The 21,546-nt window shown below is 42.9% G+C and overlaps 1 protein-coding gene and 1 long non-coding RNA gene across 2 annotated transcripts in view; one reads left to right on the top strand and one right to left on the bottom strand.

The window, feature by feature from the left end:
- Positions 1-21,546, top strand: part of PTPRJ (protein tyrosine phosphatase receptor type J) — a 142,032-nt gene that overhangs the window by 15,938 nt on the left and 104,548 nt on the right. The gene's annotated exons all lie outside the window — the stretch shown is intronic.
- LOC109280526 (uncharacterized) lies at positions 7,360-21,456 on the bottom strand. The gene is made up of 4 exons (XR_002086886.2): positions 21,382-21,456; positions 20,995-21,111; positions 16,308-16,445; positions 7,360-7,707 (listed from the first exon to the last, which is right to left on the bottom strand). It is a non-coding gene; the product is annotated as an uncharacterized LOC109280526 (long non-coding RNA).

The raw sequence follows: 21,546 nt of genomic DNA, 5'->3' as shown, positions 1-21,546 counted from the left end.
TCTAGAGGTGAAAGGAATCAGAACTTGTGGTAGAGGTGATATCTTTTATTAGATCAACTAGATTTTTGCAAAAAAAAAAAAAAAAATCTTTATCTGCAAGCTTTCAGGTAACAGGCGCCCTTCTTTAGGTATAGGAGAAAAGATTGGATTTATAGACATTGGATTTATGACGCATTACAACCTGCCTGGTATCTGACAGACCAGGTAACCTGCCTTTAGTTGAACACTTGCATTCCTTCACACTTTCTTCTCTTCCCTCCCACCTCCTATCTCTACCCTTTGTCTTTCAAACTTCCACTCATTTGCATCTTCACAGACTTCTTGTTTACTTTAGCTTCTTTGCTACCTTGGAAAACTCATAACAGCAGCAGAGTCTCCCAATGCCTGAAGAAGGGTGCTTGTGCCCAAAAGATTGCAAATAACTTTTTTCCAGCTATTTTGTTGGTCTAAAAAAAGATATCACATACATCTACTCAAAGAACATTGCTGACCTTTTTAATTAAACTATATGTATATGGTGGATGTAAACTTTTTGCCTTCTTTACAAATTAAAACTACCCCAAAATACCTCTTTTCTAGTATAGGGTACGATACACTTGCACCAATGTGAGACTATGTATGATTAGCCAGAAGCACATATTTCCATGCTGATGTGGTAACTTCCCAGCACTACAATACAGTATGTAGTTTAACTGGTATTTACCTATTGTCTTTGAATCAGTCATCATACTTTACATGCATCTTTAGAACCAGGAAATAGTTCAATATGAGAAATGCATAGTAAACAGAAGGCCAGCACTGATAAGTATGCATTGTCTTTGAGTACAGTAGCATTATAATTGGTGTTCTGCCCTCCCCAATCAGTGATCCTAATCTGTCTACTGGTAAAAGGAAAAAAATCCCTTTACAAATCAATAAACTGATAAACCTAATCTGCACAGTGAAAATAAAACAGTTTTCTAAATTTGCAAAGGGTTGATCTGGTCACAAATGTTTGTGAGGCTGGCAAAGTAACCCTTATTCTGCCCAAGTGTGCATATAGCCTGCTTGCCTTGCTACTGTAAGGCTAGGGGTAATTTACTATCAGAAAGCATCCTTTAAAGTATGTACAAACTAGATACTCTCTCCAGGATATGCATCTCAACTGAGTAATTAACATTTTGTGTATGAACAGTCTAAATCGTGATTTTTGGCCAAGTCTGAAGACATTTACTTTAGAGGTGCACTGATACATTGGTCTATATAGTATCAACACCAATAAAAGGAAAATTGACATTATCGGCAATCAGCTTTTTTTTTTTACTAATGTGGCCAATCATGTTGCTGATAAATGCTGTGTGCATGTGCACAGCCACAGCATGAACATGGCCAGCCTGGCAGCTTGGAGAGCAGCATCTGGCTGGTAAATCTGTTGGGGGTGAAGGGGCGGAGGGGAGGGGTGTGCTAGGGGCAGATTGAGGCCCCTGAAGTGAGGAAGGGAGTGGGTGGTGGTGGTGCTGGGAGGGGGGGACTGTGGTGTGGCCACAGTGAATTCTGGGATGGCCACAGTCCACCCCGGAGCCTCCCCTCCCAGTGCCACTGCTGCCTGCCCTGAGTGCACCCCTGGCCTGTCTCCCCCACTGGAAAGAGCCCAGCACCACCCCCAACCCAGCCCACAGTGGCAGCCTTCCCTTGCCCCATGCACAGATCTGGGGCTCACATGGCCCCTATGCCTGCCCCACAGGTGCGTGCAGCAGCGAGAGTTGCCCTCCCCATACTCCCTGGGCAAGTTGGTTAGGGCTCAGTCCTGCTCCCTGCCCTGCCCAGCCCCAGCCCTACTCCCTCTTTCACTGTGGGGGCCTCAATCTTCCCCTCCCCCCACCCCTTTTCCCCCAACAGACTTACTGACCAGATGCTGCTCCCCAAGCTGCTGGGCTGCATATTAGGAATTGGCTTGGTATTGGCACTGGTATGGCTCATTAATAATTGTCCATCGGTATTGGCTCAAAAAATCTTTATTGGTGCCCCCCTAATTTACATTGACACATCAAATTATATCAACCTGGTGTTTTCCTAGAGTTCTTTTTGCTACTGTTGGATTATGCTTCTGATGACAAGCAGAAGCACTGATGTATGCCAAAGATTTATTGCTACACAGTCCTGATCCTTTCTTTTCTCCTTCACTACCACTTCCACCTTGTTACCATTCCTGCTCTTGTGAATGCAAGTGAAGAGATTTCAATGTGGAATAAAAAATAGGAAAGAAGGGAGGTGAGATGTACAGGTTACCATTTTTAGGTACTGCTATGAATTCTGCTTGTTCTTTTTGCCTTTAGGATTTAAGATTATCAACTGAGACGACCTCTGAAATATCTGTTAACCAGATGCTTTCTTCTAGGCCCCTAGCAGATGTTACATTTAAGACGTGATTAATCAGTTAATCATCTTAAGTAGTAACCCAGCCACATATGCAATTAACAGGAAAATAAAACAAGGAATACACCATAAAGTGATTCCATAAAATACATGTAATAAACAATTTTGTGACTGGTTCTCTCATGGGTGACTGGTGCCTCCTGAGTCAGTGGAGGTACTTGCCCTCCCCTCCCCCCACAATGGCCAGTCAGCAACTGTGAGGGGGGAGGGGGTATCCCGCTGCAGCCAATTGTGCCAACCAGGGGCAGGGAGCGGGGATCTCCCCGTGGCCAATTGCGCCGACCCAGAAGTGCCAGTGGCAATTCTCCTGGCACCCACTGCCCGGCTGGCACTCCAAGGGGGGGCATGAGCACTCCCACTTGCCCCCCTGCCTGTTGCCTAAGCAGGGAACGCTAGCTGTCAGTGGGTGCACCAACACTCTCAGGGGGTGCATGTGTACCCCTACGTGTCGCCATTGGGTTCTCAGCATGCCTTAAATTGCATGTGTGACCAGGCTGGTTGGGGTTTCCAGCCTCAGGAGTGCATGGAAGCCTTTGACTCCCATGCGCTTCCAAGGCTGGGTGTGCTGATCAGCTGCCACTCCCAGTTGTGGGGGAGCAGTAAAGTCCTTGAGGCTGGGAGTGCAGTTCGTGTGCCTTGGACTGTAAGAGTACAGGGGTGATCTATGCTCCTAGGCTCTGAGGCGCAAGAGATCCCTTGACTCCATCTGTGATCTGTTGTGACCTGTTGTTCCCAACCTCTGGGGTGCAGCAGAGTAAAGGGCTTTGTGGAGCTCCAGTCAGGTGCTGCTTCCACATGCAGGGGCATGGTGGAGCCTTTGAGTCTGTGATGCCCAAAAGCTGGGAGTGGCACCTGTTAAGAGCTGCCAGGCTTGGGGGCACATCAAAGTTAATGACTCTGATGCTCCCCAGAGCTGAGAACAGCAGTCAGCTGGTCTGTGCTCCCAGCCTCTGAGGGGCATGGGAGCACTTGATTGATTGGGATCTGATCCCTGATCTCACAATCCATCTTTCTGCCATGCATGTGTATCATGGCAGGAAGCACAGTTGTTGGGACTGCGTATCAGATCCTAAAGCACATTTAACTGAATGCCTGCCAGGGGCCTTGCTTAACACTGTGCCTCTGACTAACAATCTCCTAGTAATATAGACAAGGTGGTACCAGACTTAGCTGCCTTGAAAGCAAAGGGCAAGAGCCTCTTAAGAATTCCTCCCTGAAAAAAGGAAAGGTGGCTCTTTACCTTCCCAGGCAGCCAAAAGGATTGCTGGAATTCCATGTTGGCACTTAAGGATTCTGCTGAGGACCCTGAGAAGGTTTATGAATTGCAGTAGGCCAAAACCCCTCATTCTGTGGAAAAGTAACATGACCTTCTCAACTTCGGCTTCTAGCTTCTAGGCAGTTCTCTAATTATGCAAAACCATTCTTACTTTTGACTGGTTAGACCAGTGATTCTTAACCTTTTTTAGATTTGAGTTACCCCTCCATTGCTTTTTGGAATTTAGTGGCACCCCATTGAAAGAATTTATTTCCTCCAGTGCCTACCTTCTTCTAAGGATCTCATGGAGTTGCTGGGTGGACAGGCTACCCCTGAGAGCATGGCAGGGTGGTGTGTGATGCTCAAGGCCGGCTAGACCCCTGAAGGAGACAGCTATCCCTGAAGGAAGGTTGAAAGGGGTGACAGTGATTGTTGGTGCCAGATGAAGGTAGAAAGGGCAGAACACTTCTGTTCCGTTCCTTTGCCCCTCCTTTGTCCCCAGTTTGTACCTGAGGGGGTGAGTGTGGCCCCTGCTGCTGTGACTGCTCATCTGGGGACTTGAATGCCTGGACCCACTATTCCCTGTGGCTCCTCCCACCAGCTTCAGGACCTGGGGAATATCTGGAATGCAAAAATGTGGCAATCTGTGTTGTTTGGACCATGGAGTTAGTTGGCATAAGGGCTGTCATGGTAAAGGGGGGTGTTTTTCAGTGTAGCTCATTCCCCTGCTCCTCTTATGTTCCTGGAGCTGGTAGGAGGGGCTTTAGGACACTAGGGCAGGTGGAGGAACTTATCTTCTCTTAGAGGGGTCAGGCATCACAGTACCCTGGTCAAGAATCACTGAATTAGATGGTCAAGAAGATAAATTAGGCATCTCTTTTTAGGTCCTTAGCACATGAACAGGCCTTGATTCCAGTTCCATGCTTTCTTGTTCCTTGGCAAAAAGTTACAAAACTTCATGTAAAGGACACAAGTACTCAGGTGTGAAAAGGGTTTGAGGTGCACATTGTGGATGTAGCTGGTCAGAACAATCGCACTTTCCCGTTACTAATACCCTAGGCCTCATCTCCCCACTTCCTCTCTTTTGCACCTGTTTGTGTCTTGTAACCTTTAGATTGGAAGCACTTTGGGGCACATATTGTGTGTTTATACAGTGCCCGGCACAGTAAGACCCTGATCTGAGTGGAACCTCTGGGAACTACTGTAATTATTCCTTTCAGCTGGCAGCTGGTTTTAGGAAGTTAATGTAGTAGCTGATGAGGCATTATCTCCACGAATGTTCTCTGAACATCAGCAGTGTCGTAAATGACAGCTGGAGACAAAACCTTCTCTGAAATGACTTCCTCCATTTTATGAATAACGTATTCCTTCTTTTTAGTCATGAATGGGTTGTAAACCAGACAAAAGCTGGGTTGTTGTATTTTTTTTTTCTTCCCTCTTTGCTGGGTGAATTGGTTAATTCTTAGTGTGTTCATGTACAGTGAAGGTTTTCCTTATGATGGGCACAGATGATTGTTCATTGTGCCAGAAGGGTGAAATTCACCTCTGGACAGAAGACAACCCGGGGGTCTGTATACCGCTTAAACTCAGGAGGGGGAGGGAAAGGCTCATGTGTGACTTAAATGGTACTCTGGCCTTAGGTTGGATGTTGGCACAACAGGGACTGGACTAGATCCTAATCCTGTATTGTTGGGTCCCCGTTTCTCCACAGGTCCACACTATTGAATAAGCCTGTGTGAAACACACTGTAGGAACAGGACTGAGGAAAGCAAACTGTAAAGATATATTATGTGCCTACACCCATTCCTCTAGAAACTGAGGACAAAAATACTAAGCTTGAAAAATTAGCCTACAAGTAAACTATTTAAATAATTTGTTTAACTATTTAGGCCCTATGTTTGTACATATTGCTCTGTATATTTAATTGTTAAAACAAACATGGTTTTTAATTTCTGTTAGCCACTGCTTTGTATAGGTTTGGTGTTAAAAATCACCTGCATGCATAATCTCTGTATTGCCATGTGTATATAAATAGCACTGCTTGTGGGCAGTCTGTGGTTTGTATGCACGTGCACAGGTTCTATTTGTGAAGGATCTGCAAAAAAAGAGTAGATCACTCTATGCTGCAGACATGAAGAGATCAAAATGAGAAATGCATGAGGGTATAATTTAGAAAGATTTAGAAAACTGATGATTTTAAAGATTTGTTAAGTGTGGGGTTATATTCTCTTTCATTGTCCGTTTTGAAAAAACTGAAATGTGGATAGAGTCTGCTAAACACATGAGCAGCTAAAAGGAAATAGATTGGGAGGGCATGCAAAATATGTGAAAGAGACATCTGCAGCCTTCATGAATTGGCAGCATCTTGTAGCCAGCCACTGAAGCAGAAATCAAGGTTGCATCATTTAGTTACTGTAAGTTAAACCACAATTATCCATGAAGTCAGACCTGATCAGTCCCCTACTTTTTAATTAGATTTAATAAGAGCCGGGGGCCACTTGCTGAACTTAATGTAAGGTAAATTGGTAACCTTTTCATTGATTTCAGTGGGCGTTGGATTCGGCCTTCACTGAAGTTAGCGAGACTGATAATATTTGTTCTCCTCCACAAAGTGCGATGTTATGTTGTTTCTTGACTAAGCAATGATGAGATATCAACCCGTTCTCCTCTAACTTGAATACCATTTGAAACCAGTATAAGGAAATAAGCTTTTACAACCAGTGTATAGTCAGCAGGTAGACTTTGCCCGTGAGGTTGACAATTCAAATAGCATCCCCTTTTAAACCTTTCTGCACTATGTAGGTTTATAACCACTGACCTCTGTCTTACCCTTACTGAGATAAGGATAGTTAAATAGTATGCTATATTAATTGTTATTACCTGATTGTCAGAGACTCAAAAGGCACTGCATTGGAAAGCAGTAAAGGTGCACGTTCTCCTTTCTTATAAAACTTTAGGTATTGGCCACTGCCAGAGAGATGGTATGGCACTCAGGAAGACTGTTGTTCATTTGTATTAAACTCTTATTTACTGGAGCATTCAGAACCCCCAGATCAGGAGCAGGGCAACCTTGCTAATTCTTCCTTAAAACAACTGTGAAGCCACAGCCTTTGTCCTAAAGTGCGCAGAGCCCTATATTAGTTTTAAAGAAACGCAGCCTGTGTTATTGAAACTCTTAATAAGACTGCAGCATTGTGTGCTCAAAAATCAGGAAGTACTAGAATTAATTTTGCCCCTGCAATCCTAATTCCATCCCTCTTGCAAATATGCCTTGTAATCAAGTCTTTAATTGTATTTTCACATTCTAGTTTTTCTCCAGTTCATAGGATGGACTGTGCTCAGTTAATGAGCATCTGTTCCATATTTTGTCCTGAGCCACACTTTTCAATGGGTGTTCCATATTTTTTTCTTTTTTTACTACAGACCACTCAAAATCCAGCTCTGAAGACAGAATTATTCATTTCATTATTGGCTTCTCTGTAACATTGTATCTGAATGCTTCACAGAGATTAATACATCCATTTAAGTGGTGATATAATTCTCGTTTTACAGATGAACTGGGAGATTAAGGTAGAAAGTATCCACTAAATTTGGATGCCAAATTTGAGACATTTGGGACCTTCTTATTTTTAATTTAGAGTACTTAGCAATATAAAGCACTTTTTAAGACATCAGTGAGTTATGTATGCTTTAGTTGCAGCTCAGAGTGCTCAGCAGTTCTGAGAGTCGGACTGCAGGGTCTCAAGTTGGCAACCTAGAAAATGATGAACATACCTTTAGTGGTGACCAGTAAAAAGTTTTAGTGTAAGTCACTTTCCTAGGATTACATAGGAAGTCTGGCATAGGCAGGCATAGAATCTGATTCTCCTTGGTAACATTCAACTTGCCTGTGAGACAGTTATTTCTTTTCCTGCTGCTTTCTACCATATGTCTTCTGACTTACGCAACACAGAAGGCAAACAACTGTGTTCTTCACTACACAACACTGATTCATCTCTGGAACAGGTTCATTTTGTGCACTGAATGATGCAGGAGCTCTGTGTTGTAAAACAAAACAAGAACAGCAAAAAAAGTTTGTAGGTAAAGATGGAATTGTAATGCATAAACACAAGCATGATTAATTCTGGCATTTTTGAACTTTTGAGAGCTTGACTTGGCAGTTCACGTGATTTTTGTAATCTCAGTGTTCTTGTGTTCCGTTGCCTTGAGGTTTTACAGTCAACCTGAAAACAGAAACTCTATAAATTATGAGTAGGGGTCTGTCCAAGTTGAGGAGGCAGGCAGCCAATTTCACGGGCAGGTCGCAGGGCTGGCTGCCACTTTTGTGAGCTTATCGCAGTGCCCCCTCCCCCCCCCAATTGGCTAAGGGGCCCTGGTGGCCCTGCCTCTCACCATTGATTGGTAAAGAGGGTTGTTGGTCAAATGGCTCTGCCCTTCACCATTAATTGGCCTAGGAGGCTGTCTGTTGCTGCTAATTTGGTGGGGAAGGGTGGGGCTGCACGACAGGCAGCCCTCTAGGCCAGGCAGCAGTGAGGAGCAGGGACAGTAGCCATCTTGCCTGCTTCCCTTTGTTTTGGCAACCGCACCTTTCTCTTGCCTTACCTTCCCTTCCCAGTGGGCTGCATGCACTGGCCCTGAGAACTGTTGGCTCCCACTGAGAAGCCAGAGTTTTATTTTTAGTATTTTTTTTTTTCCCCTCCTGTGGATTTCTGCAAAATCCATGAAATTGAAATTTGAGTAGGTACCTAATTATGAGGATTCATGTTGCAGGCTGTATGGGTCATCAGCAGGGTCAGCACCTTAATATCTGCTGCACAGTCCCTGGCTTTCACCCAACAAGGACACTCATCCAGAGAGAGAGATCGCACGTTTGAAAGAGCCACCCGGATACCACGTGAAGAACTGCTGCAGTACAGAAGAAACACCCCCACAAATCGCACACCACTGGTTGTGACATATCACCCCTCCCTTGAACCTATACAGAAAATCCTCAAAAAATTGCAACCCATACTAGAAAGAGACCCTATTCTTAAAAAGATCTTCCCAGAGCCACCCATCCTAGCCTTCAAACAAGCACTGAACCTCGCCAACCTCATCACCAGAAGCAAACTTTCTCAAGCCCAGAACACACCAAAAGGATCCAGACCGTGCCATGACAAGAAATGCAAAACCTGCCAACACATCTCCACCACCCTCACTATTACTACACCCCACAACAGAGCCATCAGCATCCCAGGATCTTACAGCTGCACCTCCAGAAATGTAATATACCTCATCCAATGCACCAAATGCCCTGATGGAAGATATGTAGGAGAGACCAAACAACAACTGCGCACCAGAATGAATGCACACCGGAAATCTATCCAAGACAGAAACACTCAATTACCGGTGGGGGCACATTTCTCACAGGAGGGCCACTCTCTCTCCAATCTCTCAGTCCTGATCCTCAAGGGAAACTTACACAACACTTCCCAGAGATGAGCCTATGAGCTCCATTTCATCAACCTAAACATAGACATTGGATTTTTAATACATTATAATCTGCCTGGCAACTGACTCCCCAGCCCAGCCCAGCCCCTGGCTTGTTTACTTTTCATTCCATCCAGGAAGAGCACACACCAACTGTTGAAGCTTCCTTAGCCTGATGAAGGGTTTTTGAACTCGAAAGCTTGCTTAATGGCTATTCTCCAACTATTTGGGTTGGTCTAATAAAAGATACCAAATTCACCCAAGGAACCTTGTCTGCCTATGTCCTTAGACCAACATGGCTACAACCTACACCCCTACTACTATTAGTAGCAGTTATGATCCCCTGTATGCACTGGAATTAGAGGAGGATGAAGTTGCATACTTTGCTAGTATGTTTCATAGGTATTTGCTGATGGCGGAGGTTGGCAAGACAACTTTTCTAGCCGTGTGCAGACTCTTCTGGGCTGGTTGTTTCTTTCAATGGCAGCTTGTCCCAGTCTCCTTGCTCAGCCCATTCTAGCTCTGTCATCATTTCTGTTAAGCTCCAAATGCTGTTAGACTTGCTGAGTCCAGATCTCTCCCCTTCTTCACACCAAGTTCCACTCTCCCTGACCAGCTAATTCTAGCTTCTCACTTCAAGCCCTCATCTGAACCATCTTCCCCCCTACCCAACTCTTTCCAACTCCACTGGCTCTTAATATCAAATTCAGTTTTTAATTAGTATTGAAGTAGATGCTGCTGCTGGGCTACCACTATTATACTACCTGAAATATTGCCTGTAGCAGCTAAAAACCAAATCTGTGACATGCTGTCCTTTTTATGTATCTGGGGACAGTTATCCTTCTTCATATCAGTTGACTTGTCTTTAGATGAAGCATGCTGAGATTTCTAAATCTCTCAAACTTTTTTCTCATTTATATTGCTGTCGTCTGAATCTTTCTCCAATTTGTCTGCAATTGATTTTATATATATATATTTATTTTCAAATATAGTATCCAAAAAGCACCAAGCATAGGGCTCGTATTGATTCGTGACCAGTATAAAGTAGAGAGGAATAATTACTTCACTTGTTTTACATAACATTTTAAATAGAATCCAGTGCAGCAGTTGGCTGTGTAACAACAGCGTCTCATTGTTGACTCTGTCAATTTAGCATCCATTTTAATTCCCAAATCCTTCCTGGTCGAACCACTGCCTGGTGCCGTATTCTCCCATTGTATATTTATATTCTTGCCTATTTTTCCTATATTTAAACGTACATTTTTCATGTGTGCTTTTTGAATTGCATTTCTCAAAATCATCTAGTTTCTTTAAAGTCAGTGCAGTGTTTTTGTTTCAGCTTTATCTGCTCTTCCAGTTGTTAGATATGATTGTTCAGGTGGATCAGATACTTTAATGAAAATCTAGTATTGGATTTGGAAGTGAGTCTAATGGAAACCCACTCAGTCATCTTCCTGCTTGCTTCTGAAATATTTGTCAGTTCTGCATTTGTGTTTTTTTTTGGACCTGTTGCACGGTAATATTTTCTTCTAATTTCATTTGTCTACATTCTCTTTGAGCAGGTGAATTAGAAAGTTGAGAGATGCAGTGATGTAGGAATGATTGTATTGAAACAGCTCCAAATTTTGTTTAGTTCAGTGTCCCATCTCCAATTGTGGTCACAGCCAATTCATTAAGCCCCAAATGTTTTGTTCAAAATATCTTAAATTTGACACACTTTCCTCAAATCCCAGATAAACTCTGCCCCTCAGAAGAATCCAATTCACCTGTGCGCCATGTCGCACTAAAGTTACTACACTGCTTCCACACTTGCTTCTAGCTGGTATGGGCAGGGCTGGAATAGGGTAACTTAGTATATTGCTACCTTGCACCATTATAGGCCTGTGTTTCTGGGACCGAGCCTCTAGATCAGGGGTTCTTGTCCTTTTCAGGCTGTCTCCACAACTTTTGTTGAATTTTAACCCCATGTCAAAAACTAATTTAATTTGTTTTTTAACTACAGAACAATTGTAAAGCAACTCTTCTGTTGCAAAGAACTCAGAAAGACTCAGAACTCAGGTCAGAATGTTTTTGACCTTCTGGAACCATATGGAGGTGTTTGCACATTTGAATTGTGTAGGCTGGTTCTCAACCTGACTGGATTCAAGGCACCCCTCTGCAACTTTTGTTAATTGAATGGCACACAATTTCAAAAATTAATTTATATGTTGCAGTGGGGGTTGGCCAAACCTGAGCCTGGTTTATCTGCTTAGTTTATCTGTTTGTTCTTCTCACACCTCATTTATTTTTTCACAGCTCAAGGCACCCTTGAAATAATCTGGCACCCTAGGGAGCCCCATCACCCTGACTAAGAATCACTGGTGTAGATGTTTGTACACCTAACAGTGCTAGTGTTGCACAGCGTACCATGGCATCCTTAAAAGGATCTCATGGCACCCCATGGGGCTGTGACACCCTGGTTGAGAATCGCTGCTCTAGATAGACTGATTAAGACACGGGGATCCTGTAATTTCTGAATCCTAGTTTTGTGCTCTACCTCTGAGAAGACACTTGTTCTTCATGCTGATTTTAAGGGAAAGGCATGATTAATATATCGGGTAAAGGCAACTTTCATGTTGCTGGGAGGTTATAGAATAATTTTGGCACTATTAGCTAAGACTGCAATATATAGTGAGATATGCTTGCGTGAATGTAGAACTGGAGAACAGAAATGAACCTTTTGTCCAAAATCATTTGTTTTGGTATTTGGTTTTATTTATTTAGTGTCAAGTATTGTTTGACAGAGGCATATTTTTTGTTAGAGGAAAAGGAACTGTGCACTGAGATAAGCAGTAGGAGAATAAAATATGACATGTACTTGGCATGAAAGACGAGTGTCCAAACTTAATGAGATGTTTTCCAGGCAGTAGTATTTTCTTTCTTTAATTAATATTATAAACAGGTTTTGCTTGCTTTTCGAGGGCTACAGAAAGACAAAAATACTAATATTAATAAATTAGGCATTTCTGAAACATGCCCTTAGAAAAATTGTTTTGTAACACTTGTGTTTTCAGAAAGGCACAGTAGCAGAAACTAAGCTCAGAAGATTTTTTTTTTTTGAAAGGAATGATCAGACTGGCTGATAAATGTTTTATTTGTCTAGCTGCATGTGAAGTGTTCCTTCAGGTAAGGAGAGAACCAGTGTATTGTGTCCTTTTTCAGTCTTGGCTCAATTCTGGTCTCCATAGTTGGTAGCAAGGAGTCTCCCATAACAGAATAATACTATTTATCTGGTGCATGCTTCTTCCTGTGATCCAATCAATCAGTTGCACTCATTGCATCTTAACCTTGGGATCCTATTTAAGCCATGAGCACAATAGGCCCATTTTATGAATACGTTTGAATCTCCATTTTAAGAAAATTCTCTAGGTTTTGAAGAAAAACTAGAAAACAGGACCTGAATGTAATGGATTGTGTTATATCTTTCTGAGACTGCAGGCAGCCTCTAGCAGAGTTAAAAATAGCAGCCATAAGAGCCAGGGAGGAGGCTATTTAGTTCCATACCTGTTGCTGGAGCAAGCAAAGTCTTTTGTTTTCTGCTCGCCTATTCTTCACCTTTTGCAGGTGCTTGGGAGCAAAGGAATGGGGGAAAGGAAGTCACTTTTCTGTTCTAGCTCAGGCCGGAAGAGAAGCTGCAGGTTCACCCTCTGTCTGGTACGTGGCTTGGAGAGCCCCCCTGTGTGCTGTGGTTCTTAGCCTTCTAAGCTCAGGGCACTCTTCCCCCTTAGTGGCACCTTGGTTGAGAGCTACTGAGCTAGAATCTAGCTGGTGCCAGGTGAGGGTGGAGGGGGCAGGGTGTTATCCTACTGTGCTCTGCTTCTTCCACTATCTGTCCCCTCTCCGCCCCTGGTTCATATGGCTGCTCCTCTGGTGATTTGCATGCTAGAGACCAGAGCCTTGTGTAATCGTGGCCCCTCCTGCCAGTCCCATGAGCATGGGTGGAAATGATTTGTTCTGAAAAGTGTTGTCTTGAATTTGCCTAACTGCCTAAACATGCAATGCATATGAATGAACGGCTGGGGGGTAAGGAACCAGCTGCAGGTGCTGCTTATCTGGGGGATGTGATTTGCCAGGAGGTAGAGGAGGGATTGCTTACCGCCTGGCATAGGGTCTGGGTGCTGTGACACCCTTGAAAGGATCTTGCTGCACCCCGAGGTTGAGAATCACTGGGCCGCAGAGTTGAACTTGTCTCATCTCAGTTTCTAAGTCCTCTTTATTTTGTATGTGCAAGGGAAAATGAATTGTGATAGATCCCAGGCTGTGGCTGAGTTGTACTTAGTGCAAATGAATGTTAGCAGTAGTTTTCTTTCTGGATTTTTTTTCTTGGAGGGAAAATTTACCAACTAGCATTCTGCTATTTAAAAAAAAATGTCAGAGAAGCATGCTGGCTTGTCACCTGTGATGCTTACCTTGAAATACATCAGACACCTGTGCCTTTGTTAGGCAGATAACAGACATTAAGCACTGTAAACCACAACTGTGGGAACCATCACCTAAATAATAAATAATGCTTTGTTGATTGTCAGGCGTTATGTTTAAATCAAGGTGTTAATTACAACTTCTGTTACTTGAGATTTCTCCCACAATTTCAGAAGGAAATTAATTGCCTAGGCTTGTTTTCAGTGTTTCTGGTTTATTATTTTGTGAAGGTTTTGAATGAGAGGGTCTTAACAGCCTTCATATGTTTTCTTCTAGGTGATGTAGAAGGAGTATTTAGTATGGTTCTTGTTTGGTAAGTCTGTAGTTTGATATGGACGAAAATTGTAGTGTACATAATGAAAATTATTTTAGGATTACAAGGTTAATGTTTCATGGGACTTTCATTTTTGGAAGGTAAATTTGAACACCCAGAAAATATTTCCAACACTTCATTCAGTAGTTTGCCAGAAGTGGAGTAATTTGCTAGAGGAAATAGAGGCATTAACATAAGAGTTTTCAACATCTGAGGGGCAACTGATAGTTTATAGGATAATCCAGAACTACTGCAAAGAAATGTTTTCTATTCACCTCTTATGAGATGTGAATACAGGCTTCTTATTCTTGCTTCAGTGAACTCCTATGCACAGTTTAGTTCATGGAATGGTATTTTGATCCCGTTTGAGCTCAGAGATGCTGTGTGTTTTCAGGTTAAATCGGGGGTGTCAAACATGCCCTGAGGGCTGGATTTGGCTAGGGTGTCTCTCATTTGTTCCACTGGGCTACTGAAGGGCATTGGAAGTTGGGCCCCACACTTCTATAGCCCCCGCCATTGCCACAGGACCCTGTTCCACCCTTGCCACTGGACCCTGTGTGGTGGCTGCTGCCGTCATGGTGACAACTGTTGCCACCCTCATGCCCTACGCTGCATCATACCCACAAGGAGCCCCATGCTCTGGATCTGGCCCAGGATCGCAGATGAGCTTGATACTCCCGGTGTAAAGGAAATTATTCTGTGACCTTTTTTAGTCAACATTTTGGTCTACTTTGCACTTTGGGAGCACTGTTGTCATGTGTATTGCACCACTGCAAATAAAATAGTTCTTGTGACCTCAATGGATTGTTTTGTCGCAATGTTCTAACCACACACAGGAAGCAAATTCTGAGAGAAATCTCTAAGTGTTAACAGCAGTTTTCAATACTAAAGTTATATTTGTGGCAAAGGAACCTGGTACATCCTAGGCAAGTGCTAAGAATGATTTCACAGCCTTTCTATTGATCCATTACCTAGTAAATTTCAAGGAATTGCAGTCTGTTGCACCTGGATATGCTAGCAAGCTGCTAGCCCAGCTTGTTAGCATATTGATCTCCCTCCAAGGGTGTGGTGGCAAGGTCCATAGAGGTATGCGTGTATGTCTGTATAATATTATGACCTTTGTTTCTTCAGGGACTCTGCATATTTTGCCTTCAGGTAGTAAGTAACACATGAGTAATATTAGCATGATTATATGTACTCCGATCATTCAATTCATTGATGTTCACTTTCAATTTTACTAACAAAGTTATACCTCACCTCTTCTGTTCTCCCACGTAGGAGGTCAGTGGTGTTCAACCTCCAGTGTCTGGAGCCATGTTATCCAGACTGTGGGGCTTCCCGCAGTCTCCAAGTCCCACAGGTGCAGACATTTGGTAGCAGGGGAATGGTGGCAATTAACACTGTCACTGCTCCCCACCAGCCAAATTTCCAAGTCCTGTGGGCCAAATGATGTGGCTTCATACACTGGGTCGAGTTAGGGTACAGCCAGAGTGGCAGGCCTGATCAGGCCTGTGCAGGGCCAGGCCTGGGGCAGTGGGCATGATCCAGCATGCAGGGGCCTGAGTCCATGGGCCAGATTGTACCCTTGCACTGACCCCACATTGGATTCAGCCCACTGACTAATCCCATGCCCTGTATCAGGCCTGTAGACCAACCAGGCACCACTCATCTGGCGCACAGCCTAGAAAGGTTGGGCACCGCTGTAGTAGGTAATTTTTATAAATGCAGTGCTACTTTATCTGCTCCAATAGCAGCAAATGTCTTTTGTTTCTCTCTCTACATGATCAGAAAATAGAAGTAAGACGCAGCTTTATTTTTCTTCATTAATAAAATACAACCAGTGCATTGGACCAATGCTAATGAAAAACTAGGTTTCATTTTGTGTCAGAAATTCATGAGGCACCAGAGCTTCTGATGAGCAGAGCTGTGTGAGGTTGAGTAGGAGTGTTTCAACTAGAAATAGATAGGGAGCATCAGTCATTTAAAGTCTCTTCCTTTTTGGAAAGCATATGAAATATGTAAAAACTGTGCAGTGGCAGGCAAACTGGATTTTAAGTGGAGGACTTACTTTGTTCACAGAACTGATTGAATGAGCAATGAAGATCTTTTCCTGGTGGACTGTAAAGTGTAGGAATCTGCCCTTCTAACCAGTCTTATAAATAACTAATAAGGGGTTTTTTTTAATGTCATTGGCTTAATATACATTTGTAAGTTAATGGAAGTCTGTGTTCCAGTACACAAACTCAGTACTGTAAGTTGTGTTATTTATAAACTGGGGTGGGAGGGAAGAGACTTGGGAACGACTGATTCATAGACACAAAATAGATTAACAAACAATGTTAACAGTGTGGCTTAAGCTGATAAAAATCAAACTTGGACAGTGACTGAAATTCTTACTTGGGGCTGTGTCGAGGCTGCTTTCTCTGTCTAACCTTCTCTACCTTGCTACAGCTGATGTCTGCTTTCATGTTCATAGTGGCATGAAGCTTCATTCTCAGGTTGCATCCAGTGCTGAAGAACTTGAGGGATAACCATCTGAAAAACAGGTTAGAGTGACAGCGCTCTGTGTTTGAGAACTCAAGATGATCACCTGTTGAGAACCTGGTGGATGGATGTATGGCTGATGATGTTACTGAGAAGGGCAGGGAACAGAGGAGACAGGAACTGTGTTTTTTGGGTCACTTGATTCCTTGGTTCTGCAGGACTTTGCCATGTACTGAGAAGGAGAAATGAATGTGGACAGCCCTTAGGTGTCATCAGGAAACCAGAATTTTTGTGGTAAAAGCTCATATGAACTGAAGAGCCTGATTTTAAAGCAAACAAACAAAAATGATCATAAAGCTGCCTAAGGGGAATCAACCCTTTTGATTCACCCAGTCTAGGGCTAAGAGTTGGCAGTGGCTAACATAAGGGTTGAGTTTGTGGTATTCCTGATGCTGTTTCATAGCTTGAGCTTGTTTATTCACAGCTGCCCTGACCTGAGCCGGAAACAGTATTCTGTCCTACCATGAGGGGAAGAATGTTGTTTGGTAGGATGGAGGTTTCATGTTGTGCTGTAGTATTAGATGCATTAAGCAGGTAATCATACATTCCAGTGGTGAATATAGTTAAGCTATATTTTTAAGAGCAGGAAGCAGAAATCTAAGATTAAAAATCAATCCTTCTACCTTTACTCATGTAGAAAGTAGCACTCTACTTTGCACGTGTGGGACCAAGAAGCCAAGTTGCTCCTGTACCAGGAAGTAATTTACTTCCTTCTCTGCAAATAACTCCATTTAGCTAGTTTATAATGAGTAAGGATGGAAGACTTGTGCCCTAAACATTTTCCACGCCTCCCCCAAGTGTATGTTTAGGGAAGGTATCCAGGTTGTAGCTGTATTAGTCTAGAGAGAAATGAAAGTTCGTATTTCATAGGAGAGCTTCAAAAACTGTGGCAACTGTGCTTGGTCAATCTCTCTCTCTATAAATAATCATAGTTGTTGCCTCCAGGAATGGTGTATGCATCACTTAGTACTAAACAAACCAATGATAAAATCTAGAACTATTCATAGAAGAGGAAGAAGGAGAAAAGGTAAAGGAAAGGAGAGGAAGGACAGAAATATTATTGCTTATGTTACTATGGTAGCTGAATGATATCAGGGCCTCGTTTCGGTGTGGCATGTAGATAGACATAGCAAGGAAGTGTTTGGAAGAATTTTGCAGTTGACTAGAAGAGTGACCACATGTGGGAGGAGATAAGAACAGAAGAGTGAACCTATTTTTTTTTTAACTCCAGGCTAATGTATCTGCTGGACTGTGCTGCCTCCCATACCCATTAAAACAAATAGCATGTCAGTGTGTCATGCAATGGAGGAGAATGTAGAGTATTTTATTAAAAGGTCACTGCATGAATTCAGAATTTAAACTATAGCACAGGGTGATGTTTGGATTCCTAAGTCCTAAACCCATTAAAACAAAATTAGTAATACATTTTAGAGGTTCATTTCTTTACTGAGATAAAGATGATCTATATTATTCGGCATAAAACAGCTCTCTGGTTGAGAAGAGTGTATGATTTTAGTTGACGGACAAGTCCCTTCTACTTTCTGTCGTTCGCAAGCCCTTAAAGTGGGAGGGGTCATTGTTACCATCTCTGTTAAAGGAATCTTTTTTTTTTTTTTTTTAAATGTCTGTGGGAAAGGAGAATTGTCTGAATAGAGTCTTTGAGATGTATTACAGAGGGTTACAGAAAATGTTTTATGCAAATAACTATCTGCCCTGATTAGATGCTTCAATAGAGTCCATTGTCTAGATATGGCTATTATTGGAGATGGATGGATACTAAATGATTTTACCATCAGGCTGAAAAACTTCAGTGTTAGAGCCTCATTGCTAGGCCAGTAACACTGCTTTGAATTAAAGCACAGAATTGAGTAAAGAGGAGTAAAAGGTCTTTTGCTCTGTCCATTTTACTTCTTTAAAAGGCTGCATCATTTTAGGGTTCACAAGAGAAGGTTTTGTCTATCTTAACATTCACTTTATTCATCTTCTCTTGCTGTTTATTTTAAAATTATAATCCCTTTTATAAAGTACAAACATTCTGGCTGTATTGTAGTTTTGCTTGAATGCTGTTTAATTTGAAGCTCAAGACTGCTGGAGAAAGACTTGGTCTTTACAGTTTGTATCTTGGTGTCATTGCTCCTTTATTCCACATGAGAAAGCAGCAGTTTTCAACCAGGGTGCTGAGAGGTTATTTTAAGGATGCAGGGAATGCCATGCAATATTACCACTGTCAGGTGTGTAAACACCTACACATAATTCACAAGGTAAACTCAGAGACTTCAGATAGGAATACATAGTGTCAAAAAACATCCTGATCTGTTGTGGTCTTTCTGAGTTCTTTGTGAAAGAAGAATCCCCTAATATTTTTTTGTAGTCAAGAAATGAGTAAAAACTAAGTGCTACCATTTTCTGAAGGGTGCCTTGAGTCTGAAAAGGTTGAGAACCACTAGGATAAAGGCTCTGACTTCTCATTCTTCTCTCCATAGAGGATCATGCCATCCAGGCCCTGGGTACTTTAACCTAAGATACATGTAACTGGTAACCTTGCAGTGCTCTGGTTTTTCTTATATGCCTTATTTTCTATTGGTTTCCTTGCTTTTTGGGCTCTAGACATTTTCTCTATTCCAAATTTGTAAATGATCTGAAGGAGTTACCTGATAGGAATAACTGTGTTATAGGACAAAGTCTGCTTTTTTTAGCTGCAAAGATATACTGAGATCTCTTTTGAGCTGTACTTGGAAAACCTTAAAAGGGAGAAGACCCTAGAATACTTCCTGTGTGTGCTGTATGAAAACCCCCAAGTACAGATCTTTCTGAATCAAGCTAATTTTCTAGTGGTGCACTGATGCATCTGTCCAATATCAGATCAGCACAGGTATAAAGAAAATTGGCTGTATCAGAAATTGGCCTGATGTGGCCAATAAATGCCTGTACATATGTGCAGCTGCAGTGCAGCCCATAGGCGGTGAGGAGCACAGTCCAGCAGCATGGAGAGCTGCGTGCAGCTGGTAAGTTTGTGGTGGTGAAAGGGGAGGGGGGAGGGAAAGAGTGGGGGGGCAGATCAATGTCCCCTGTGGTGAGGGAGGGAGGGAGTGGGGCAGGGGCAGACATTGCCTGGGCGGGGCATGGGACGAAGCTGCGGCTCATCCAGGAGGCACCGGGGGGGCGGGGGCGGCACCAGCTGGGGTTTGCACCCCAGGAGAGCATTGGGGGGTGGGGGCAGCGTGTGCCCCTGAATCTGCATAAGTTGAGCCGGTGGGCTGCAGTTGTGGGTTGGAGCCAGGGCTGCTCTGGGCTCTTCTCAGTGGGTACTGGGCTTGGGGTGCTGGGAGGAGGGGCTACGGGAGGGGGGCTACAGCAAAATTTGAGGTGGCTGCAGGCCCCCCCCCATAGCCCCCCCTCTCAGCACCACTGCCACCTATCCTGAGCCCAGACCCCTCTGAGAAGAGCTGGGCGCAGCTGCAGCATGCCTGCCCCATGCATATCTGGGGGCATACCTCCCCCATGCCCTCCTGGGGTGCAAGAAGCAGTGGGAGCTGTGCCCCCCTCCCCCTGGCTGGGCAGCATCTGCCCCTGCCCCACTCCCTCCCTCACCTTGGAGGGCATTGATCTGCCCCCCCTCCCCTTCCACCACAACAGATTTACCAGCTGCATGCAGCTGTATCGGAAATTGGATCAGTATCGGCCCATATGCCTCCTTAAAAATCAGCTATCGGTATTGGCCCCCAAAATCTCTTTTGATACACCCCTATAATTTTCCTTTGGAGGCTTGATCTGTTGGGCTGTACTGCTACACTGCTTGAATCTGACAGCATGTAGGACAAAATGTCCCAATGATGAAGCTTATTTATGGTGAATATTGTGTGCACTGCTTAAGCCTTCCTTAGGCTTTCTTTTAAAGCTTTACATTAGACTTCAGGTACATGAAAGCCTACTCTTCATCTCTGTACAGGGGTGAATTTTATTCATACCCTTCTTGTATGTATTTTTTGGTAGTCAGTTGCTTGAAAGGCATAGTTAATTGGCTTTATTTTTCCCTTTGTGTTTGTTTGTTTGCTTTTTGCTTACTTTAAATAGACCTGCCAGATATAAACAAGCTTTTGAGTCTTAGAATAAATTGGTCAGTGATGTTTGATCCGTTTTTTTTGTTTTTGTTTTTTGTTTTTTAAATCTAAATATATCTTAATGAATTTGATTTCTGTTTTTTATAAAGTAAGAATCTTCAGTGATGCTGTGCTGAGTGAAACATGATGTGCTGGTTCTTTTATGCTTGTCACTTTGATTCAAGCTCTGTAACAGTTGGCAGCTAAATAAAAATTATACACTTTTGACCACTAAAGGGCACTTCATTCCAAAGAAATCTTGGGTCTTTCCTAAAAATTGGTATTGTGTAAGTTTAAAAAATGCAGTAATTTGGTTCCATTCTGGCTTTAAGAAGCTGCTGCTAGGATATCTTGGTCTCTACCTTGTTTACAGTTTGGTTAATATGTATCAATATTAATAGATAACTAGGAGTAACCATGTATTTCTTTGAAATACTGACCTTAGTAAATACTTAGGGCCTCTCATTGAATTTTAGATTGTAAAAAGAGAGAGACAAATGCACAGCCATCCAAATGAAAGAGTAGCTTGCCAATCTGTCAGTTCCTGGCCCAAATTCCTGAAAAAGGAAAAAAAAATCTTGTTCTTTTTAAGTGCTTGTAATGCTTTGCCATTGTTAACGTGTACTGTAATGATTGCTATCCACCACAGAGACTACAAAAACAATGCCCTGCATGTCAAAAGGTCTAGAAATAGTTTAAATGCTTCTGAGAGAGCAATTTAATACAATAATTTACATAAAGGGAAGTGAAGCTACAAAAAGCAACATTATCATGAATTGTTTTCTTTTCTTAGATAAAATGTTAGACTGATCTCCGAAGTGTCATACCTTTTCTAGGTTCAGAATCAGGTCATCCATGCCACTTGATTGTGTGGCATTTCTGTAGTTTTGCTTGGATCAGTGCTGTCTGTCTCATGCTCTGTGGGCCTCTTGAGGCCCACAAGGGGTTATAATGTGGACCCTGGACTCTCACCCAGCTGCTTCCCCTCTATC

Source organism: Alligator mississippiensis, chromosome 2, assembly GCF_030867095.1.
Source record: "Alligator mississippiensis isolate rAllMis1 chromosome 2, rAllMis1, whole genome shotgun sequence".
Lineage (NCBI taxonomy): Eukaryota > Metazoa > Chordata > Crocodylia > Alligatoridae > Alligator > Alligator mississippiensis.
The sequence above is the reverse complement of the archived record's forward strand: the minus strand, read 5'-3'. Positions and strand labels throughout refer to the sequence as shown.